Genomic DNA, 24,925 nt, shown 5'->3' with positions numbered 1-24,925 from the left:
TCTTTGGAGAAGGGCCAAGGAACTCTACAGTCAATTAGTTTAGATCTTTTGATACTTGTTGCTAAAATCAAAGTGTGAAACTACAACCCCAACGTAGAGCTGCTTCCCCATGTTTCCTAAGGTCGTGGAGCTACCACATAAGAAATGGCAGTGGCTTTTTTCCACCCCGGGTTGTTTTTCCTGATAATTCTGCACAGATTAGTCTTTTAAAAAATCATACTATTTTCTATGTTTTCCCCCCATTTCTCTCTCTTACTGCAATTTCTCATCTCCTGCCTTTATCAGCCCGATTTAGTTTTTAAAAATACATTTACTTTTAATTTGTATTATTTGAAAATGAATTTTCCATTCACCCTCTCTCTCATCCCTCCTCTCCTTGCCTGACAGTAAGAAGGGAAGCCAGGTTGTTTAATAACCACAGTAATACAGTGGTTTCCAGACAAAGGCAAAATTAAATTCCTTATAACCACAACAGGACGAGAATCGGGGATTCATTCTCCATCCCCCCCACCCCCGCTTTCTCTCATCTCTGTCTCTTTCAATAAGCAGTTTAGGAAATAATCTGCATTGAACAGAAACTGCTTCCTCCTTGAAAATGTCACCGTTCCCACCTCCCTGACTCTCTCTGGGCCAATCCCCTTGACTGCCTAGTGGCAGTCTGCCTGTCCTTGGCCTGAGCAGGGGCTGGCAGGGGGGCGCCTATGGAGACACAGAGCATCACGAGAAAGCGGTGGGGTCCAGTTCGCCTGTACTGGGCCGCTGAGGCAGGGTTGCTAGCAAGTTCCAAAGAGGGGCTTGCTAATTTATTACATAATTCTTACTTCCCCTCAGCATCTTCTCCCTATAGACACCCAGGTTTTCAAAATGAGGGGGAGGGGTCTGAGGTCTCATATCTGTCTCCCCACTTCCTTCTCCATTTTCCAGGCTGGGTTGCCCTTTCACCAGCTTCATCACTGATTTTAATACCCTGTGGCTTTGGGACTGAGCAGGCCAGTCATTGAACTGTCATCTCCACCACGTTAGAACATCCAGAACCTCTTCTCTTCTCCAAAAGAAAGGTTCTGAACCGAGTGAAGTGATTGGGCGGAATGTCATTAGCCTCTCTCCAGAAGCCTTCCTTTTCCTCCCAGGGGATGAGGACTCCCGGGTGGGAAGGAACTTTGCCTCCACCAGTGCTGTGGCCTTGCAGGTTCTGGTCCTCGAGTTTCCACGCCGTCTTGTGCCCATCCATCCCTATGCTGTGGCCCTAATTGTAAGGAAGGTCTGGGAAACATTTTCTCTGCTAATTTTATATTTCCCCTTTCCCCCTTGCAACATTAAACATAATTTTGCGCTGTCACTGTCACTAAGATTGCGGTTTGTTGATGTCTCTACTTGGAAACACGACCCCTTCGCCTCCAACAGGGAGTCCTCCCTGTGCAGCTTCTGGGAGGCCCCTTCTCCATCCGGGACTTCAGGGTTTCTGGAAAACCCTGAGAGAGAGAGAGAGAGAACTGCAACAAAGGCCAGAAGGGTCCCTACCAGAACCCCACAATCATTTCAAATCCCCTTTCCCTATGACAGCAGGGGCCAATGTGTTTTTGATGTGCGTTTGGTTGTTGGCTTGTTTGTTTAATAAAATCCCTGTGTGTGTGTGTGTGTGTGTGTGTGTGTGTGTGTGTTTTAATGTCTCAGTGTCTGTGATGTGTAACCATAGCCACTCCACTTTAAAAATTTCCCTTCAAATTTCTTTTCTGCCTGTTTGTTTTTGTGACTGTCCTCTTCAACCTCTCTCTGTTCTTTACCCCCCCCTATATATTTTCTTTGCCTAAGCAATAATCCCCTGGCCCAGTGACCACGTTCCTGGAGATAAAATCCATTTATCCCTTGTGTTGCCTCACCAACGCCCAGTTATCCGGGGCATTTGGTGACAGACTGGAGCAAAAGAGATGAAAATATTTTTTATTTTGCAGGCCCTGATCCTGTCTTTAACGTGCCAGCCTGGAGGGGCTTGGGAGTTAAGCAAATGCGCCCAGGGTCTATGGGTTTGCTTTCTGTGCCTGGTTGTGCTTCTGGTTGCCTCTCATCTGTTTTCCTTTTCTTTGGAAGAGCTGCTAGCTACTCTGCACTCTCCACAGCAGTGTTTCGGAGCCTGTGTGCACCAAGGCTGGTGAGTTTCAGGGCGATTATCTCATTTCGCTGGTGCAGAGTGAAGCGGCTTGCAGCCCCTGGGTCAGGCATTCAGCGGAGGGCCCATGTCACAGACCCAACCCGAAGGTTAATTTTCCCTCATTAGCATGTCCATAGTTTGCTTCTAGCCCAGGATCTCAGGTCCTCGCTGTGTCACCTCCCTGCTCCCCTCTCAAAGTCTCTGGTATATTCTCTCTCTCTCCTGGACCCTTCTTCACAACCTTACATTCTGCCAGGTTCCTACTGGGTTCATAGACTCTAATCACTGAAAACCCGTTTCATCAATTTTCAAACAGTTTGTCTATTTTTATTCTAGAGGCACTTTCCTCCATCCACCTCTCTCTCTCTCCTCCATGCACTTCATTTACAAAGTATTCTGCTTTATTTGAATTAGTTCACTTCTCCTCTTTTACTTTCTCTCCCCCCCTCCCCTTATCCTTTCATTCACTGCTAGTAAAAGCAAAAGATACAAAATGGCAAAGTTCAGCTGCATGTGCGTGGGGGGAGCCAACCATCCCAGCCACCTAGAGTGAAGCTGGAGGTTTGTAATGACAGAAGAAACAACAAAGAAAAGAGAATTGCATTTGCAGCTTAAGTGGGCGAGTGTGTTTGTGTGTCTATATCTGTGTGTGTTTTTAAGATTTTTTTAAACTGCTTTTGTGCTGACTTGACAGAGGCGTTTGCCGAAGCTAGTCACAGTATAGGAACTTTGAGTTAACCTCTTATATCAAATGAATCTTTTCATTTAGAGACCAATAAATCTCAATCTCTAGCTACGCTGTGTAGACCCAGCCTGAGCTCAAGGAGACAAGACTGGGGCTTATAATAAAGACCAGATAAAGTTTGCCAAAGTTATTTTTTCCCCTCCATCCTTTTTTAACTAATCTAAAAAATTCCCCCATCTAACAAAAGTTCGAGGAAGTAGCAGCTTTTCCTCAGTGAACAGAAGGCTGGGGATTTCTTTACCTTTTCACAGCAAGCCTGTTGACTGAAGTGGTTTTCCAAGCTCAGACGCTGAAATGATTTATAGTTTTTCAACGTCATTATTTTGGTGTGCTGTTTAGGTGGGGCGGAGACAATCTAATAATCAATGTAAGGCTGGGGGGAGGGGATTGTCTGTGACCAAGAGGAGAGTTAACACCAGAAACATGAAAGCCAGTCCGGTCTCCAGGGATGGAATTTGGGAAAGAGCCTGCACACGTCTGCTCCTGGGCTATAAAGAAATACATTGTTAACAACAACAAAACAGACAATGCCCTGAGCTCTGCCTTGATTCAGAGCTGAGCTACTTTCAAGATTTTTTAGCAGCACTGTTCATTTTGATGGGGTTTCTGGGCCATTTGAAATTCAACCTTTAGCCAGCCTGCTCATGGGGTATGGTTACAGAATTCATTTTCTGATTTACTACCCCTCCTCCTATATTTTCTTTATTTCCTGATGGCCTCCCATGAGGCTAATTTTTTTTCCTTTCTTTTATATTTCCAGTTTTGTTCTCCCCACAAACGACTCAGTGTTTTTCCTGTTTCTACTGATCACTCATTTGCTTCCTTTCTTTCCTTCCTCAAGAGACAGAGGAAAATAAAATCCATGGGAGGGGGATTTCCAAATCGTTCCTCTCTAAGTGTTATTAATTACTGTTACAAGGCAGGCGATTCTTAACTAATAACAAAGTTGTAAATTACCCCTGACTTTCAAATATTTCTCATTTGTCAGCTCTGATTGATTTGATTAATATTCTGTTCTTTGAAATAATTTTAGCCGCACTTACAATCAGCTCTACTCATGAAGCACTGAGCAGACCATCACCCCTGCACAGGACCCTGTCCCTCTGGTTTTACTTTTCAAGTGAAGTGTTGGTTTTCATCCTGAGGTCCATGATTCTGACTGCAAAGCAGTGCTGGAAAGGCTCACGGGTAGTTAAATTGCAGAAATTGAGTGGATGGGGTACCTGCATATGTTCAGTGATTTATATGTAATTTTGAAAACATTGTTGAGGAAATTAATTGTATTGAAAGAGCCAAAAAACTTCATTTCCTAGGTCTCCTAAACATTTTTTTCCCTCCAGATTCAAGGCTGAAGGAATGGGTTTTTAAAGGATTCCTAAACCCGGGACCTTCACCCAAGCCAAGACCTATTTCTCCTTATTCTCCTCCATACCATTTCTAAGAAAGAGCTGGTCTACTCCTAGCTCACCTAATCAGAGATGGGAATTACTGATGGGGAAAAAAGGCGTATGTTGGGAGTGGGGGGCAGAAAAGGTCAAAAGGGCTCCCGAGACAGGAACACCCTGAAAACCCCACCTTTTGGGAAGGGGGTTTATATATTCCAAAGGTCTTTTCCCCTTCCACCATCATATCCAGAACGCAATTTTTGAAGCTATCAATACCTGCTGCCTCCAATACCTCTGGAGTTTTAATCTTAATTATATTATTAAGTAAAGTACTGTTCTGTCAAGGAATTGAACATGATTTATGACGTCTGCCTATTAAAGGATCGATTATGAATATCGCTACTATCATCTGTCAATATTCTTAGGCCGGGGGTATTTCTCGCTCCACGGTTGTTATTTGTAATACCGAAATGATAGACTGCAGGATAAGGCTATTTCTTCTTCGCAGGACTAGCTTTCCAGGTGCGGCGGGGAGTCAGCGTGGGGAGACAGGAAACTCCGCGCGGCCCACCACTTCTCTCACCCAGGGAGAGTTTTAAGATTTTTTTTTTCTTTCTTAATGTGAAGACCAGTGAATTCTCCTTTGGGCGCGTAGTAGAAGAAGGAAAGCCAGGGTCGTTTTTAGGGAAAGAAATAACCTCTGCAGGTCGATATCAGGAGCGAGCATTTCCGAGCTGCCAGGTGATTTGCAATGAGACCGGAAGCAAAAAAACAGCGACGAGGGAGCCCCTTTATAGGAGGATGGCTGGATGGGGGCTGGCGGGGTGGGCTAGGGCAGATACCCGGGTCGTGCCTATGCCCTTGGACTCGGAGGTGTTCAATTTCTGGGATCAATCAAGGCCCTCTACTACGAGCCACCCCTACCACGACACTTCCACCTGCTCCCGGATGCTCTGCATAGGTGGAGGCGGGTGCGAAACGCGCAGCGGCTGAGCCCGAAGGAGCCTGAGCGCGGAGGCCTTTTGTCTCCAGACAGAGAGCAGCGCCTGCTTTTTTCCACCCTCGCGGGGCACGGCACGGGGTCATCGGCGAGTCTCAGCCCCTGTTTTAGGGGGATGGGAGGGAGAGGCCATGCATGGCGCCAAAGTCCGGTTCCCGGAGAGGCCTCGGAGCGGAGGCTGGAGCACCCCTGCGGGGTGGGGCGTGGAGAGCAGCCCGAGCGCGGCCAGGGGGCGGCACGGCCTGCGCCCCGCTCCTACCCTGGGGCCCGCACCGGGCCGCGAGGACTGCGGAGGCCCCGGAGCCGGTGCAGTGTCCCCGGCCCCGAGAGGGAGGCGCACCTCGCCTGGAGCAGCGCCGCCGCGCCCTGGGCCTGGGAGGGCGGAGGAGGCGCGGAACACGGGGCCTCGGGCTTGGCTGTGGGCCTGGTCTCGGCGCGCCCAGCACTCGCCCTGACCCTCGCCTGGCCTTCGCCGTCCTCACGGCCCAGTCGACTTGCCTCCAGAGTTCCAGCGGGAAGAAATGAGCACATCACTGAAACTGTTGGTCTTCCTTTTCCCCGGCCAGAGATTTGGGGCCCACACCGTGCGTGGCCACGCGGGGCAGGCCGGATGTGGGAAAAAGACCACAGACAGGGAGGAAGGATGCCATGACCCGGCTCCTGGCTGCCCGCAGCGCCCCCTCCTCACCGGGCAGAAAACACATTGCGGGGCAGAAACCTCTATCCTCAGCCATGGGATCCCACCTACCTGGCTACCTGCCTGCTCCCTCCCGGCTTCCCTGCTCTGAGGCCTACCCTTGGCCACCATGGTGTATCCTCGGCCAAGGGTAGGCCTCCCTGGGGGGATGGACACGATGTCTGGTACATAGTAAGCACTCAATAAATGTTAGCTGTGGTTCTTATTATTATGAGGCACGTCCGGTTTCCTCCGTGAGCATCTCCTCTCTCCTACACGTTGATCCGGGATCAACCACAGCATAGCTGCGGTCCCCAAGCCCCCAACTCGTGCCTAGGTGTCCACCAGCTGCTTCTGCCCCCTCTAAGCCCCAAATGCACAGCCCTCCACCCCCAACATACTGGGAGAAAACCCGAGGCCCCTGCCCTTCCTCCCCCAGCGTGTTTGTTCAGGCCTGGACCACCGTGAACGGAAGACACTGAGGCCTGAAGCAAGTGTTAGCAGGTTTCTAATACGCCCTGCCCCGGTCAGCACCAAGGGAAGGGAATTTCTGTTAAATAAGAACTTCCTGGGAAAGGGGGTGGTGGTTTGTTTTTTAAAAGCAAACAAGAAAAAAGAAAAGACCCTTCAGTGTGGGGTTTGGGAGGAGCAGGGGCAGGCCGAGACAGGGGGAGCAATAGTAGCTGGGTCAGAAGCATCGGAATGACACCTTTTCCTTCCAGAAACAAGTTCTTGGGTAAGCCTTTAATCGGCCTAGGCCGAGGGGAATAAGTTGTCAGAGACAGGCCACTAAATATACATACGACGCCTTGAGGCCGGATTTTATCTTACGACCTCAAATAAATATCACCCCGCCTTCCAGATTCTTCTTATTATCAGTAATACTCCTAATATTGTTGTTATTGTTTTGCAAACGACGTTTCGGTCCCGGACAGCCCCTGGAGCCTCAGCAGGAGCCACGCCCAGGACGGCGATCACCTGCAGCGCTGGGGCTGGGACTTTGCCCCCATCATCGTCCCTTCCCTCCTCCCCACTCCCCTTAGGCTGATAGATATTCTTGGATGTGTACCCCTTTTAAAAGGACAAATGTCTTGTCAATACAGACCATCCATCCCCTCTTGCTTTCTAATCGTGTTTCGGAGCGAGGAGGGACCCAGGCGCAGGCCCAGCGGCGCGTGTTACGCGGCCTGCGTTGTCCTGTAATCACCAAAACCTTGGCCTAATTTACAGCTAATAGATCTCGAGCGAGGGAGTCGGGAAGAAATCAGTGGCCCAAGGAGCTGATTTAAGCTTTGGAAGGATCAGAAATTAAGGGACTGGAAGGAGGATGTGATTCATATTATTCTCTCCCCCCTCCCCCTCCCACACGGGACCAGGCGTCTCCCGGCTCGGCTTTTGGGGATGCAGCCCTTAGCTCTCCGCGGCCTGTGTCCCTGTCGCTCGCTTCCCTCGGTCGGGACCGCTGTGCGTCTGGGGCGCCCTTCGGTGCGCTCAGACCCCGCGCCCTCCGCCTGGCTTCTCCCAGCCCCCGAGAGGAGGCGCTGGCGCCCGGGTCGGCCTCTGATCCCTCCCAGCCGGCGTCCCGGAGCCCCCATTCACAAAGCCCCGCTTGGAGGAGGCGACACACACAAGCACACAGCGAAGAGGGGAGCTTGATCTTGTCTCATTGGTGTCTCGGGCCTGAAAGGAAAATCGTTTGGGTAAACAGCCAAGCTTCCAGGCTTAACGCCCGGCTCCCGCCCCCGCCCCCGCCCCCCTCCGCCTCCCCCACTCCCCTTCCACCCCACCCGCCACCCACACTCCGCTCCGCAGCCGGGCCCCGAGCGAGCTCCGCGCGGCGGGCCGGGAGCCCAGGGCTCCCGGGTTCAAAGGGCCCCGGCCCTGAGGGGGATGCCCTTCTCGCTGTGCCCCGGGGGGCAGAAGCGGACTGCAGGGCGGTGGGACCGGCCCGGGCCACGGTAGGAACCGCGAAACCTCCCGCTTCCCTAAATAGAGCTGGTCCCGCGGGAGGGCGCCGGGGAGTTCGGAGCCCGGAGGGACCTTTTCGCCAAGACCGAGCGGAGGCCGATCCCCGGGCCCAGGCTGGGCCTGGGCTGCCCCGGCGCGTACCCTGAGCCCCAGCAGGCGTTCCCAGGCAGGTGTGCAAGTGTGTGCACGACCACGGGCGGGGGCGGTGACCCCCTGCAGGCCGCGTGGCGCTCCGCACACCCCGGGGTGATTACCGGGTCCCCACCTCCCTCCAAGCGGGGCGGCTCCTGGAAATGCCTTTAATCTGATAGTAAGCGTTTTCCGAAGTTAGATTCTTTCCAAAAGGAGAGTTCTTCACTTAACTGACTGTAAACATAATTAATAGTTATTAACATGCAAAAAAAAAAAAAGGGCAGCCTCTGTGGTGTTTAAAAGGATATTGCTCTCTCTCTAGCTCATACTCTCAAGCGTGGAAAGAACCTTGAAATGTGAAAATATTCTGATTAGATTATTAGACTTGATTATACGGTGACCCCCCCCCTTCTTCTAATGAAATTCCTCTCTCTTCTCCTTTCCTCTCTCTCTCTCTTGTTCTCTCTCTCTCTTTCTCCTTCTCCCAGTCTCAATCTCGCTCTAATCCAGGAGTCATTAGCAACACCCTCTGGCTACATGTTTTGCATCAGTGAAACATTGTGACATAGTTGTAATACAAACTCTGTCGCCTTGCACTGCATCTTGTGGTAGGAAGTGTAATAGCAATAAAAATCATTTTTCATCTCCAGGCATTATTCGGTGGAGAAAACAAACCCCAGAAAATCTTAATGTGAGAAGCGGAGGGGGTGGAGAAGAGAGAAATGAAGGGAGGGAAGAGAAGGAGAGAGGGAGAAAGAGAGAGAGAGAAGAAAAACCTTTCCAATTTAGACTGCTCAAAACTAGAGGCACATCGATTCAAGCATATTATTTTCTCTGCTTTCCTTTTCTCTGGTTTTGTCCCTGGTCCCCATGGCTGTCCCTCAGTGGACCCCTGGAACCTCTCAGGAATTGCCTCTTAGTTCCCAGGATGTCTCAGCAACTCCCTTCTCCCCCAGCATAGCATCCCTTTGGGCGAGAAAGCCCCAGGACTCCCAGGGGCTGGGCCACCCCTTCTCAGCTGTCTGGGGTGAGGAATCCTTATTCAAATCCTGCTAAGAAATTGGGGCCTCTTTCCTGTACGGTATCTCAGGAATGTTTCCTAGCCTGATGGAGAAGGGGCAAACCACCCAGCAAGCCAACTTGGCTATTTTCCTGGTGCAGCCCTATAATTTCTGAGCAAGGGCTCTCTGAGAGCCTCCTAATCTTCAGTGAGGAGTACTCCCTCCTTTGCCTGCTGGCCCTTTGGGAACTCACCCTGCCAACTCAGGGAGGGCAGAGTTTCAGAGAAAGGGTCTCTATGTTGGGTTTGCTCAGGCAGGGAAATGCAGGGGCTTACACACCACCACGTGCACACTCTCCCCCCACCCCATAGTTCCCAGTTCAGCCATCATTCCATGTGGGATCCACCGAGTTCCTTTAAACAAAAACAAACTTGCAGTCAAAACTAAATTAGAAAAAGTTTCTGTACCTGCCTGAAAACAAAGAAAACACACAAATCTTATTAACATAAGGTATACACTCTATTTTTAACAGGAAAAATCTTTTTTGTGTGTGAAAATATTTTACTTATAACCCTATCTCTGGGGCAGTGCACTTTGAAAACAAATTGAACAAATTCACATATGAGTTAAATTTTCTGTATATTTTTAGTCTTGTGGGCTTAAGAGTAGGGCAAAACTCTTAAGTTACCAACTGGATAAAATAGGGTCAAACTTGCACCTTAGAGAGAAATGCTGTGTGATTTGTAACTCTTGCCGTTCCTGTTTTCACTGGCCCACAGGTGTACAAGTTAGGGGCTGCATTTTGTGGTTATTTTGTCAGCAGAGCCAAGGGCTGCAGGGAACAAGTCCCAGTAGGCTGGCGACTGGCATGGCGCAGCCCCTCTGATGTCCGTCTGATCAGAATGAGTGGATTTCGGTGGAACTCGTAATTGGGAAGGGATGACTTCATAAGCACCCGCCTCATGGGAGATATCTGCATTGGCCACAGCTGAGTGGCCCGAAACACACGGCGGCCCGAACCCGTGGCAACCCGTGGCCTCCGAGAGGACATCGCTCATTTATTTTATCTGTTCTATGAAAGCAGCATCACAATTTAGACTTGGAGATATTGTACCTATATATTTGTTCCTCTTTCTCCTGTTATTTGCCCTTTATCCCAGTGCAGACATCACGGGATATGTCGGTCACAGATCACGGGTTTTAATTGGTGGGAAGAAGGCCTGCGCGTTTCGGCTTCTCAAGGTTTAGATGAAGGAAAAACTCTGGTGACGGTCAAGTTAGGCAGGAGGCTGGGCGGCATGGCCGCGTAATTCCAGTTTCCGCAGCGAGGTGGCGCTCCAGGGTACGGCAGCGCGCCGGGCTGTCCGGCGCCGAGCGCCGCGGCCGCGTTCCCGCAGTGAGGCGGCGGCCACCGAGCATCGTTCACGCCGGCTTCCTTTCGCCTCGGCGTCAAAAGTCGGGGAGCCCTCAGACCCGCTAGGCCGACCAGTTCTCGGGGTGGGCGAAGGCCCGAGGCCACGACGGGGAAGCTGGCGGCGGCAGGGAACGCGGCGGGACCCAGGCCGGGGCACATTCCGGGCACCTTGGCTCCGGGGAATCTGTGACGTCCGTATTCGCGATGGGACCCGGGCGGGGCCGGTGCGAGGGTGCGGGACCCGCAAGGCCCGGGGACCGCACGCGGGGTCAGCCTCGGTCCAGTCGTGGAAGGCCGAACCCAAACACACCGAGGGAGTCGCCCAGCTCCTTCTCCCCGGGCTCGGGAGACTTCGCTTCTTTTTTCTTTTTCTCCTTTTTTTTTTTTTAAGATAAAATAAAGGAAAGAAAATCTAATGCATTCGTTATTGGTTTGTCCCCAAACTAGGTAGTTTACAGTTTGATAGGATTTTCTTTTTCCTTTCCTTCTCGTTCTTTACATTTTTCCCTTTCGTCCCCGCTCCCCCCCCCCCCCCGTTTTTCTTTCTTTTCTTTCTTTCTTCAACCTACTTCTGAGAGCTGGTTCCTTGTGGGTGGGTGGGTGAGAGAGAGGAAGAGAGAGAGAGAGAGATTAACACCAGCCCTGGAAGACCCAGCATTGGGCAAATGGCAGCGAAATTGAAGAAGAAACTATTTCCATTTATTGAACTACTTCCACACATGCGATTTCGTTTTCACAATTGCCTTCCGTGGGTATCTCACAAGCTCTAAGTCAAAGACGACCGGGAGGGAATGCCTTTCACCCTGCCACTCTCAACTTGCGGTTGTTGGGCCCATCACGACCAGTTTGGAAACAATGCTAGAAATAATAATACTAATAAATAGTAACAATGAACAGCATTTCCATCCTGCATGAACTTCCTCCTACGTAGCTCTGCGCCCGGATCTCTGGGACCCGGGCGACACGCGCAGCCGTTTAGGCTGGGCCCTCTTTTCAACAGTTCGATCCACTGGAGCGCCCTGCCCCAAGAGCTGCCCCCTTACGCAGAGGCTTTGGGTGCCTGGCCTGGGCCCTGGCCGCCACCGGGAAGCTTTCCTGAGGCTGCACCCGGTCGCTGACTTGTCACCAGCTGCACTTCTTCTTTTAGTCCATACTTTTGGCCACCTCACCTTCCTTGAAGTTTTCTGGTATAAACGCAGGAAATTTCGGCATTAGGAGTCTGCAGAAACTCAGAGGGTCAGGTCACGAGGAATGTTAACGTGGCGACCAAGGATTACAAACATGATCTAAAAGTCTCTTCCAATTCATTTCTTCAAGTATTTATTTGAGTTAAGCGATGAAAAGTGACAGTTGTGAAATAGACAGCTTTTAAAAGTAATGAAGTCAGATGAGGCTTTAACCTGTCGATTGCTATAAATCAACTTTGAAAAAGACGAATGAAGAATATTACTTGGGCGCCTAACCGCCAGCATTTGCTGTGCGGGCTGCAGACCCTGAAATCTGCTTGCGATTGCCCTGGGAGCGGCGGCCCCGCAAGGCTCTGAGATTGGAGCTTGGCCCTTGGGTGACTGAGCAGTCCTGGGACTTGTGCTGCCTGAAGGTGATATTTTGGCAGGGGTGGGTCTCCATTTCCGCTTGGACTTGGGCAGATTTGGGCCACCGCAGTGTGTCTTGGGCAGGCGACCCTAGCCCTCAGAACAGCTGGAAATTCAGAGGGGCCGCCACCCACGGTAAATGCCATGATATATGCCTCACCCAGCTGAGGGTGCCAACTTCCTCCAGCCGAGCGGAGAAAGACCCGGGCCTGCCTGACCCCCGACCCCCGGCCTGCCTTAACTAACCCTTCGAAAATGGCGGCAGAGGCAGGGAGGAAGGTGGGGAAGAAGATCAGGAAACTAAATTTCCCAGGGGCCCAGGGATCCTGGGGGTGGGGTGGGGTGGGGTGGTGTGGGGTGGGGAGGGGAGGGGAGGGAGGTGCTTCGGGTTCTCAGGGACATCAAATGGCCTTATCTACAAGGGAACCCGGAAAAGAAAGGGACCGGGACAGGCATCCGGAGGTCTTGTGATGGGGAGAACGGTCTTAGTTCTGCACCTGCCCCAGGCAAGGGGTTCAGATATGGCTTCTAAGGAAGGTGAACTGGTGGGGTGTTTTAAAATAAACTTGACACATTTTCTTGGAGAGCTTAAGTTCCCCACAACTGCAACTTTAGTCAAAGCCAGGCTTGGGGGGACAGTCCTCTTCCCAGTGACTTCACCCCCAGGTCCCTATCCCACCCCAAGTCTGAAGGAGCATGCCCGGAGCTTCTTGCCCTCTGGGTCGGCTAGGGTCTCTTTCCTCCAACACTTCTCCCAGGCGAGAAGGGCACAGAGGTTTCCGCCCTTTTCCTTTGCCCCTCTCCGACGTTGTTTCTTGGAGAAGTCGGCATTCGATATCCTCCCGGGAGAGGCGCCGCTCTGCTGGAGCACCAGCAACAGGTCCTATGCACTTTATCCCCTGAGCCCTCCACCCCTTTCCCTCTCCATCCTCACTTCTTGGGTCAACTGAGAAGAGAGGGAGTAACTCTCTTTTCCTCTGTCCTGGGACCACCGAGTGCAACCCAAGGAAAGTGAGGAGACAGCGCCCGAGTTTGGGGGCAAGTGCCAGGCCGGTTGGCTCTTAGAGACGTTCTGTTGCCCCTGCCTTAGCCCTGCTCGAAATTCTGACTCTAGGCTGGAGGCTGTGACTCAGAGGACTCTGAGGATGAGACCCAGGAGAAAGTGATGGGGAGAGAGAGTGAAGAGGACCACACCCTCCCCGGGGACAGTCACTAGCGACGTGGGGGCAAGTTGGGCTGGTGGCTCCACTCGGCCCACCGTGGCCTGCGACGCCACCTCGCGGCCTGGGGGCCTGCTGCCGACCTCGTGCAGCGTCCTCTCCCCCTTCAGGTCGATTTCCCTTCTCTACAGACCGCGACGCGGGGAAGGAGGCGCCCCACCCGGGCGCACAGGGCTCCCGCACTTCCCGCTCCCAGCCCGCCCTCCGGGTCAGCCGGGCTGGAACCCGGCGGCTGGGACTCCGCCGTCGGCTGCGCGGCCACCACCCCCCACCCGCCCCGCTGGCGCCAGGGTTCCCAGTGTCCCAGGCTGGGGCATGAGGGGCGCAGGGCGCGTCCGGACCCGCCGGGGTGGAGGGTGGAGAGCGGGGACGGCAACTTCCAGTTTCCGGCCGGGCGGAGGGAAACTCGTCGGAGGGGGCAGGTGGAGACTCCTCCTCCACTCCGCCCCGAGGCAGCCGGACGCGGCGAGCAGCGCGTCTCCGCCCGCCCGAGCGTTTCCATAAATCAGGCTGCTGGCAGGCTGCTAATTAGCTCAGGCCGAAAAGAATAGGAAGAGGGAGAGTCCAGTAGCGCTCGGTGGGGTGGGGTGGGAGCTCAGTAGGTGGGAGATCAGAATTTCCCGGGGACCAACAGGAGAGTCCTTGGGGCACGCCAGCAGCCCCCGCGGAGGCCACGGCAGGTCACTCCCTCCGCCCCGCCCCCCCCAGCCAAGGCCTCCAAGCTGGGCCTCCAGATCACCAGCCCCCAGCACTGAGCGCACCCCGATGTTCGACCCGGCCCGCCCACCCACGCCGATTCCCCCTCTCCCACTCGCTGAGCCAGCCCCGCGTTAATTAACTCTCCCCTCACCCCCTGCAATATCACAGGACTTTCACAACTCATCCCCGAATGTTTCCTCCTTAAGCCTGAAGCCTCCGGCTTGGAACGGCCGCCAGGAAAGAGGGAGCTGGGTCTGGAAGGAGGGTCAGTCACCTCAAGGCTTTTGGAATAACGGGGTTCTCCCAGGGATGGAGGATGGTGTGGGGATAGGACGTTGTAAAGCTGTTCCTCCTCCCCCAATGAAAAGGCAACCGACGGGTCATTCAAGATTAGAAATAACAGTAAAGTTGGATTATTGATTTCCATGTAAATCCAGAGCAGAGGACGCGGCGAGTGAGAGCAATTACTGTTTATTTTCTCTCTTTTCCTCCCCTACCCTTCTCCCAGTCCGCCTGGCTCCGGTCCCCCCTCTCCCCTCAGTCCTCCCCGCCCTCCGCCGGGAAGGGACTCTGCGATGACATCACCGCGGAGACCCGTGGCCTCCCCGCCCCCGGCCCCGGGACCCCAGAGCGGAGATTGACAGGTGTCGCTCGCAAGGACAATGCCTTCCAGGTGTCACCATCACAGTCTCAGCCCTCTCAACCTGCCGTCTCTGCCCCCTTCACTTCCAACTCTCCTGCCCCTCTATTTCTCCTCAGAGGGAAGCCCTCTCATCCCCCTCCCCTAGCTCCTCGCATCTGGGTAACGGGGCCCGGGTCTGGAGATGCGGGCAGGGGTGGCGGGGTCTCTGCCTGCTGCCTGCCGCGGGGCGGCTGGGAGATGCCAAGGCCATCAGTAAGGGGCCAGGCGGCGATAGCCCGAGTGGGCAAAGAGGGAACGTGCGTGTATTTTAAAGGAACCAGAGCAGTCTCTGGACTTCCCTGCCTTCGCTCTCCATCCTTTCCCCCACCCCGACACACACACACATAATATAACAGACGCGAAGATAATCCTGCCATCTGGCAAATCCCAAATTTGGCGACCAAGCTCCGAAAGCCACGGCGAAGTGTCATCCCGGGAGTAGGTGCCTAGTCCTGCCCGGCTCTCCGGAGCTGGGACGAGGGCGCTGAGGTCTGCGCCTGCACCTGCCCGTACCTCGGCTGGATCCCCCATCCCTGCCCTGACCCCACAGATTTTGTGAAGTTTTCCTTCCACAGTGGACAGAGGCTCTGGGGGTCGGGAATGGGGACGCAGGAATTTGGGGGTCCCCGCCCCAGTTCCCACCAATACTGCTTCAATGAGCTAAAACCCAAATTCGGCTTCATTATGTAACACCAACTGTAGTTTATAACTGGGCGGCCAGTCGGCGGCGATTTAGATCATTTGGTGATAAGGATCACACTTATTAGATTTCTTCAAAGTCGATGGAGGTTTTCTATCTTTTTTTTTTTTTTTTTTAAAAGGAGGGCATTTGTGCTAAATTGCCCAGTGCTGGTGTGATAACTGTCAAAAGTTTGACATCAAAAGAGCTAATATTATTCAGTTACTAGAGAAGCTGTCAGTCTAAATAAGAATATCTTAATTACTGCATGACAAAGGTAGGAAAGGGTCGGATCTGAAAAGGGGAGAGGCATTCAGCCACTCCTTTTGATGCGCTATCTATATTAGACCGATGCGCCGCTCTTAATCAGGCCTAGTCCGATTTCCTCTCCTCTCCCCGTCGGTCCTCTGAACTTTATAACTATATGTAAACACGTTGTCAGTGGGGACATAATCTCAGGTTCTTATTAGAAGAAATTTCCATCCTTTCCCGTTCTAGATTAGCAGTGGAGTCCCTCCATCAATGAAGGGACTAAGGTTTCGTGGACAATAATGTGGCAATTGTTGATGGTTTGTGACCCATAAAATGTGGAGGTGACTGTTCTGGCTTTGGTATGTAATTATGCAAAACACTTTCCATAAAGACTTGCCATTCGATCTAATGGCAGTCCCTGCGGTCTATTTCAAAAAGGGAGGGTCTATGTACAGAGAGAGAAAAGTAACATTTGTTTTAACACAGGTTTTATGGGGGGGATGGATAAAAACAAACACATCGCAACGCCGCCCAAAGTATTTTTTCGAGTCAAATTAAAATAATTACGAGGGGGTTTAATAACTTAATCATAGCAACACGGCCCATCCAAACACAGAGGGAGGGTCGTTCAGGCTTCAGCCCACCACCTCCCCAACCTGGGACTGGGCTTGTGGGTGGCGATTCACCTCCCGCTCATGCAGGGTGGTGTGCGTCTCTGTCCCAGCTCAGTCCACCTGGGCGACTGGCTGGGATCTAAAGCTCAGTCTGGGGCTGAGACTGGGGGAGGGGTGGGCAAAGTCCCCACCCCCAAATCTTTTCCGCGGAATTATTTGACAGAGGGCATTTTAATAAAGCAGTCCTCTCCCAAGAAGCCCTCCCCCACATTCCCTTTGCCTCTAGTGCCCTCAAGTCCCCAGGATTTAGGGGCCCACGGAAAGGCTGGTGGGAGGGGATGCCGGGGCAGGCAGGGGTGCCCGGCTGATTTGGGTAAGATGTCTAAACGCGGTGTCCAAGCTCAGAGACGTCAGCTCGGGGACCGACTTCCAGCAGCTAAAGCGAAACCTTTCCAAGCCACCTGAGGGGTTTTGTTGTTGTTGTTGTTGTTGTTTTTTAATAATAGAAGGAATTAAAAAGGGCTTGAAGGAGCAGAGGTGGAATGAGATGGGAGGGTAGTCACCGGTCCCGACCCAGCCCTGGCCGCCGGCTAAAAAGCAAGTGTTTCTCTGTAACTCCACGGGCCCCCACCCTGCCTGGAGAGGAACCCCCGCGCTCGGATCGGCTCTGCGTCCAGCTCGGCAGCCTTGCTGCCCGCCGCGCAGTGACGTTGCAGTGTGAGCCCTGCAGAGGCAGGCAACGGGATTTTTTCAAGGGGGAAATGATGATTAAAAGAGAGAATCATCTAAATATCAAAGTGACATATGGGGAGACCTGGAAAAAATATTTAAGCTATTGAAAAGCAAATAAAGAAGCAGGCACTTAGGCTGGGAAATTAAATATTATGTTTAAGATGGTGCTTTTGTGCGGGCTTGAAGATTTCCGATTCATGTACACATAATAAACACTCAGGTTTGTCATCTGGAGGTGCAAATCTGAAAGATATTCCAACAAATGAAGTGCTGGCAGAGAGAGGAATAAAGAGATCGGCGCCTGTCAGGGGTCAGGCAGCCTGAGATTGCTGCTAGAGATCTTTTGAAAATTTCACACGATTGAAGGCTTAGGGGCTTCACTGTGCTTGCATTTCAAACTCAGATCAGTGGGATCACAATCAAAAATAGAGGTCTGGAAAATTTTGATGCAAAGATGGCCATGGGCTGCAGCGTTTCGCTCACTAGCTCACTCTCTCTCTCCTTTTTTTTTTTTTTTTTCTTTCCAAGACAGACACCCTGACATGGCTGTGATCCTTTGGATGACAGAGTTGTCAGAAAAGAAAGAGAAAATTGCATCTTGTCTCGTAACTTCCCTTCAGTCAAAGGAATTTAGGATCTTATTTCCAATAAAAGAGAAAAATGATTATTTTCTGGCAAGCGTAGGACTCTAGCTCAGAAGAGTTTTGGATTTCATGATTAGTGATTTACTACTAGACGTTTAGGTCTGGGGTCTCTTCTTCATTTATCCAGAGTATTAAGATGATCTCATTCAGCTTGTGTTCCTACGTTACATTAAAATTTCTTACCACTGTCAATCTTAGGCAAGTTCGGGTGGATAAACAAAAGTATATACTTACACATACATATGTATATGCACACACAACTTTAATCGTTAAACCTGGAGATTGGCCTGGCTACTTCATATTTTGTGGGATTTTGTGCTCACTCATATTTCGTCCACCCCTCAAGATGTCAGCACTTTCTGGTTCAAACAGGACACAGGAAAATCAATTGTCTCTGTAATTGATCCATGGCGGGCAGGGGGAGAAAAATAAAAGAACTGGGGAGGGTGGGTTCTATGAGAACAGTTCTAAGGAACTCTGAAATGGGACCAGGCTGAGTAGATGCAAAGAAGCTGGTTTGACAGGGCTGTAGAAGACTTTGCGAACAAGCATAAATAATGCCAATTATGCTAAAATTGGAGTCATCTAAAATCAATTTCTATTAGTTTGGCAGACTTTAAGAAGAGAAGAAAAAAACAAGGACTAATTAATCATCAACTTGCCAATTTTAATTTTTACCTAGCTATGTTAGACAAACGACAATGTACTTTTGGGAAATAATCTAAATTATAGTTGGGTTTCATTAAGTCTGAGACCAGGATGAGCAGAAATTAGATTCCTGAGAACTTCTCTGAAGTGCTTGTATTAAGAGCAGTGATCCCACAGTGGAGGAAGAGACCGGAATAAAGAATGTCTCCTCATCCCTGAATTATGGAGTCAAACCACTTAAGAATGTGTGTTCTTTAACAGGTGGGCAGACAGGGAAAACTGTAAGAGTTGCTCTAACTGGTTTTACAAGTTCAAATCCTTGATTCCTCTAGTTTCTGTCAATTGGAGCAGCCGCTGCCAGCGCCTTGGAGTTGGGGAGCGGCGGCAGGACCCGGGTGGCCGCTGGGCCGGTGGGACAGGCCTCAGCTGCGGAAGCTTTCTCTCCTATGCCAGGCCGAGGGGGAGAACTTGGCTTCTGGCGCCCTGGATTTAGTGATTACAGAAGGAAGGTGGGGAAAAGTAGACTGCCCCTCAAATCTCACATTTAGAGCCTTCGCAGACACCCAAGTTGCCAGGGCAGAACGTCCCGCCCGGGAGGTTTAAGGAGGGAGCGGCCGCGTGTCTACAGGGCGGCCGCTACCCTCAGATCAGCTTCTCCAATATATATATTTTCCAGACCCACAGTAAAGGAATAGACAGCAGGTCCTAAGTATAACTTTTAAAAACTTGAGCAGAGATGCAAACGAAGGGGAGCCTTCTCTTTGCAAGAGGGCCACCCACTGGGCTCTCAATCTCGCTCTTTCTCTGTCTTCTACGAGGGACCAAGGCCCCCAGCTGGGCTTTAAAAGCGGGGTTTTGCGCAGTGAATACAGTGGGGCCTGTCCTGGCTTCCAGGAAAATCGCTTAGAGTGAAAAAGGGCCGGCGGGATAACGAGCAGAAAGCAGGGGAGGCAGGAGGGGATCCTTGGCCGAATGGAAACTGTGCCGCCTCCGAGCCGGAGCCGCGCGCAGGCCCCAGCGGGGAGGAGGCACAGCGGAGCGAGGGTTCGGCGGAGATCAACGGCACCGTGGGCACGCCGAGTGCCCGCGATAACCCCTGCACCAGACTGGAGAGGGTTCGAGGCTCCTCCGGTGGGACGTGGGAGTTGTTGGGGTAACCTTCCCTGCAGAATGCAGAGCTGGCAGGAGGCTCCATAAAAAAACACCATGAAGATGCGGTCTTGAGGGCCGCCTGCTTTGCCCACAACAGAGGGGTTTTCTCGGGACTGAAGGGGAGGTGAAACTCATGCAACTCGGATCCCGCCTGGGACCCGCGAGGAATGCCCCTTCTGCAACCTATTAACCAGGAACTCCAGCGGGGGGGGGAAGAGGGCGACAACTCCAAGTGACGGGCTGCGGGTGACCTCCCGGTCCTCATGTTCTACCATCTCCAGTCCTGGGAGCTGAGGACACGAGTAACCTTCCTCTCGCCATCTTATTCTCGCCTTGGAAAAAAAAAAAAAAAAAGTGAGGGCACAGGGGAGAATGGCAAAGTGGAGGTCAGAGGCTTCAGGGAGCTTGAAAGGAACCCGCGCCTCTAGGTTTTAAAGCAAACTAAGCCAAAAACAGCCCAAGCGCCTCTGGCAGCCCATGGACCAGAGCTCGGTATGTCTAGGGCTGGGCTGGGCTGGGCCCCGCGCGCCTCTGCCTGTCCGGCCTCGAGTCAGGAGACCCTGAGTGCACCCCTCTTCGCAGCTGCTGGATCCCTCCGGACAGGGTGGCTGTGGGGGGCGCTGCCCAGGGCAGGGAGGGCGCGGGGCTCAGGTGGAGAGCTCCGCGGCGCTGGAGGCTGGGCGCCCACGGCCGGGGCCCCATTCCAACCCCTAAGCCGCGCGCTCTGCCCTCTCCAGGAGTGAGACATGCAAACATTCCCGGGCCTAGCCGAGTGCTGGAGAGGGGAAAAGTGGAGCGACCAGAGACATGTTCCGGCTGTGTTACCACTGGCGCAGAAAACTGAGCGTTTCCAACGTTGGAAACCTCCCGTGGCTGCTGGGAGAGGCCGGCCTCTCGGGGCGGCGAGAAAGCACTCGAATTCCCTCATTGCCATCTTGGCCTTTTCTAAAATGATGTTTTTTTTTTTTTTAAATTATGAAACTAAAAACTCCAGGCGAGGCAACTCCTTTCTTCCCGTTTTGATACGACATCCACTAAATAAAATCCGCTCTTAAGCCGTTTATACTCCAACTTCAAAGGAACACGTGTTAATTTTACCTTTATTTAAATGATTGCCAGGCTGACTTGTGAGGGGTTCTCCCCCTCCTCCAGCCCTCCCTCTAGATTTTAACATATGGAGTATTGTAATGATTCAGCACCACTCTGGAAAGCAGGCAGCTTTTTTGTTGATATCATTAATTAATATCACTTTTGTTGATATTGTTAATTTCATGGAACGCTCTTTAAAGTTTAGCCTGAAATGCACGTGCCAGGACACAAATGGCGAGTGTGTCGGTTATCTCCAATGACCTCTAAGTGGCGACACACTAGGAGCAGACCCGACGTCTCCTTGGGTCTCCATGGTCTGCTCCTGCAGACCATGCCATGTGGGATTTCGTGGGCACGATCTCCTGGTGCCCATGGTTCCTTGATCTAAGCCCAGGCATGAATATTTTTACGCCAAGCACGCCCAGGTGACCACACTCCCAGGTGGTTTGCCACTTGGGACTAAACCTCTGCTCCTTGAAGGCAAGGTCTGTAGACGTGGAGGGAAACGCGGGGGACTTCAGGCGATCTTTTTGACACCACGTCCAGTTTTTAGGATCTCGTGCCAATTTCTCAGTGTGTTTCTGTCCAGATAGACTAAGCTCTTTGGAGTTAATTAACCTGTGGTCCAGCTACGATTAATATAGAGCGAAGAAAAGACGGAAAGAGGGGGAATTAGAAAGAGGAGAAGGAAATAAGTAGCGTGCCTTTAGCAGCATTCCTTTATACCGGTCGGCCACAGTTAGTTACCGACTTTCCAGCCGCGAGGACGCTGTGCGCCATTTACTGTAATTGAATTGCTGTTATAACACCTTTCAGAGGGACAGCAATGCGATTCAAAAAAGTTGCGCGCGCGGCCTGCGGCTGCCTGTCCTACTCCTGCCGTCGCCGCCCGCCCGCCGGGCAGAGCTGCCCCTCGGGGACTGGGGACACAGGGCTCGATGTGCCCCCGGGCGGAGCTGGAGGAACCCGGCCCCTGGTGAATCCAGCCCAGGGCGTCCCTAGTCCGGCGGATACTCTGGGACTCTGGGGATGCCGGGGACCCCGAGAGGGCCGGAACCCAAAGCCTAAACTGAATAAGGGATGAGACTAGGACCTGGAATTGCAGAAACTGGGGAAATCAGTATGCGTCGGGGGTAATCTCCGAGCCACCAAGGCCTCTGCCCTCACTCTTCCATTGGATTTGGATTCTCCGGCGCTGACCCGGGTGCTTAGACGGCACTACCTTCCCCTCCCCCATCCCCCAGACTTGGCCTGGCCTCTCTGGGGACCTGCTTGCCCTGAGGAAAGAGGAAAGTTTCCTGCCCGGGGCTAGGAACCAGAGGTTGGGGCCGGGTGCTGAGATGCCCTGTCGTGTGTTCCCCCCACCCCCACTCCGACTCTGATAGACCTCCCCAGCCTCGGATTTTGGCCATGCAGGCCCGGGCAAAGCCTCGAAGGCAGCAGGATTCATCACCTCGGTCTCTCGGCAACAGCCTCTGGCTTCCTTCCTCGTCTCCCCTACCCCTCAGCAGTGTCCTCGCTGAGACCTCAGGGCCAGCCAACTCTTTTCTCTGGTACCCCTCACGCCCCGCTGGCTCCCCTCTTGGGCTCCACACAGCTTTCTAGGCACAGAGAGCAAACTTTATTCATATGCGTATCCCTCCTGCCACACCCCAGCCCCAGGACAGTCAAGGTCTCCCAGCCTTCAGCGCAGCCTTTGGCTTGGTCTCCAGGAGAGTAGCAGGTTGAGAGAAGTGTATGTGAGTGTGTGTGTGTAAGGGGAGAGCAAGGGGATCTCCCCACCCTATGGCCCCGAGTAAGATCTCTATGGCTAGTTTAGAGAGGCTAGGAAAAGAGAAAGGCGACAACTAGAGGCTAGACTGTGCTTCACAGGCCCTGGGAGGTGAGCAGAGAACTTCTGGGACCAGAGCGCTCGGCGGCGAGAATAACCCGCGGATCTGAGCATCCTCAGTCTTATCTACGCAGGTCAGCCAGAGAAGCTGAGGCACCGGTGGCCACGCTGGGCTCCCTCAGTCGCCCAGTGCCGTGCGCAGGGCGAGGGTCAGTGAGGCTAGAAAGAACTGTCCAAGGGGGATTGGGACGGAAACCAGAGGGCAGAACAGGGTTGAAGGAGCAACCGCTCGAGGGGAGAAGGAACGTCCTGGGGTTTGGCCCTCAGCGACAGAGTGGGGAAGCCTTATGACCTTAGTTTGGGATACACCTAACCGGTGTGTGTGTGTGTGTGTGTGTGTGTCACTGCATACGCGAGGTGGTGGTGGTGAGAGGGACACATTGGGGGGGGAGAGGGAAGGGGTGGCTTGCCATGCACGCACATCAATGTGACTCCAGTTGACCTTCTCTTTTCCTGGGGAATCTTCAGCTTCCTCCGGGGCTTGCTAGACATAAAGTTTTCTTCAGAACCAAAAAGTCTATTGCTCTGGGAGGCATCCAGCAATGAGAGCAAGCATGTGCTCTGCGGTCCTGAGAGCTGGGGTGCATTCACCCCTTCCCCCACCCACGCACAACACCTCGCCGCCTACGTCTGCTTTTCTGCAAAACCAAGTTCTTTGCCTTTCCGGTGTGGCCAGGAGACGGGATGGGGAGGATACCTTGCCCCTGGTCTCCCATGGCCTCCTGAACAATTAGGGGTGGAGTTCGGGAGGGCGATAAAATCTGCAAGAACTCGGGAAAGTGACTTTAATGGGGAGGCCTCGGGAATGTTGGGGGTAAATTGCCTCAAGGCTCAGTTGAGAACAGGAGAAAAAAAGCAGGTCCCATCCTCCAGTATCTGGACCCAGTTTTCTTTGACGGGAACCGCGGGCTCTTCGGTTTGCGCCTCGGAGTCTTGGAGACAGAACAGGTTCGCGCCTGCCTCGCTCAGCTTCTTGGCGAGGGCGAGGAGGTCGCCCCAGGGAGACAGGACTATAGAGCGCGTTAAGGAGTCAAGGGCAAAAGCTCATTCCGCTCACCCAGTGTTAGTAGCGAGGCTTGGGGTGTGGTGGTCTGGCTGGTATGAGACTCCCCTTCACTTGGGACTGCAGCCAAGGCTGGGCTTGTGAGCGACTCGTCTCCCGCTCCGTTGCCGGGCTCCATGTACTCCCGCAGCCCTGACAAAATCCGTATCCTTGCAGTTTTGAAGTTCCCATCACTAGACCTTGCTCAGTAGTGATTTTCGCCGGGTATTAACCTTTGCGCAACAAAGTTGATTGCCAACAGCTAGAAAGATTCTTTAGGAAAAGACATGGACAAAAATAGAAATAAGAAGACTGAAGTGAGCCATGAGCCCTGCTTGAGGCTAAGAACCTTACTGCGTTATCTCTTTACATCCTCGCAACGCTGCCCTCCCCCCCCCCCCACCGCCAGACATAGGTGCTACCCTTGTCTCCTTTTTGCTGCTGAAGTAACTGAGCTTCAGGGAAGTTAAGAACCCTTACTAAGTTTAGCCAGCTAGCAACAGGCCAGGCCTGGATGGAACCAGGCCAACTTTTCTGGAAGCCAGCTTCCATCCCAGACTGGACTCAGGAGAGAAACCTGCTCACTTGCAGGTCTAAATGGAACAAAGGGACAAAGTGGTCCTTTTCCCTGGAGATCTGTCTCAGCCCGTAGGGAGCCAGAAAAGTGTTTTCTAGCAGGCGCCAGCCAGTGTACCACTCAGCTGAGAAGTAGCAAGCGAATGGGCCAGCAATTCCCCTCCACGGCACAGCCTGCTGCTTCCAGGGCTGGGAGTCAGTATGACGCTGCACTTTCTGTATTTCAGAAATGAACCAGAGGTGAGGGCTTCCCTGGTGGCGCAGTGGTTGGGAGTCTGCCTGCCAATGCAGGGGACACGGGTTCAAGCCCTGGTCTGGGAAGATCACACATGCCGCAGAGCAACCAAGCCTGTGCGCCACAACTACTGAGCCTGTGCTCTAGAGTCTGCGAGCCACAACTACTGAGCCCACGTGCCGCATCTACTGAAACCCACACGCTCTAGAGCATGTGCTCCGCAACAGAAGATGCCACCGCAATGAGAAGCCCATGCACTGCAACGAAGAGAAGCCCCCGCTCTCTGCATCTAGAGAAAGCCCGTGCACAGCAACAAAGACCCAACAGCCAAAAATAATAAATAAATTTATCAAAAAAAAAAAAAAAGAAATGAACCAGAGATGCTTGCTGTGTCATGTGTCGCCCACAAAAGAAGCATGGGATAATTATTCCTTTTTAAGAGCCCATTAAAAGAGCACTTCGATTTGTAAGGGGGGTGGGGGAGAGGGAGAAAGGAAAGAAAGCACCTGTGACACTGGGGCATATTTATCCTGGGAGATGAGCACAGACTGGCGGCGGCAAACAATGAGATTTGCCACAACAGAATAAACAGTTCCATTTCAAACATTCTGACATGCTCCCTGTTCTGATGGGGAAAGACACTGATGCAAACCAGTCAAGAGAACTTCCCTTTTACTAAGAAGTCCCATTCCCCACAGGACCCTA

General features: G+C 52.6%; 1 long non-coding RNA gene across 2 annotated transcripts in view; it reads left to right on the top strand.

Annotated features, from left to right (window-relative positions):
- Positions 1–7,707: 7,707 nt before the first annotated feature.
- LOC309654933 overlaps positions 7,708–24,925 on the top strand; it is a 41,522-nt gene continuing 24,304 nt past the window's right edge. The window contains exon 1 of one of the 2 annotated variants that reach the window (XR_014260517.1): positions 7,708–7,913. This is a non-coding gene — a long non-coding RNA (uncharacterized lncRNA). The remainder of the gene's footprint in view (positions 7,914–24,925) is intronic. The other variant, XR_014260518.1, reaches the window with a different exon arrangement.

Source organism: Balaenoptera physalus (assembly GCF_965194825.1).
Source record: "Balaenoptera physalus genome assembly, chromosome: 2".
NCBI lineage: Eukaryota > Metazoa > Chordata > Mammalia > Artiodactyla > Balaenopteridae > Balaenoptera > Balaenoptera physalus.
Note: the sequence above shows the minus strand (reverse complement) of the source record. Positions and strands in the feature narration are given on the sequence as shown.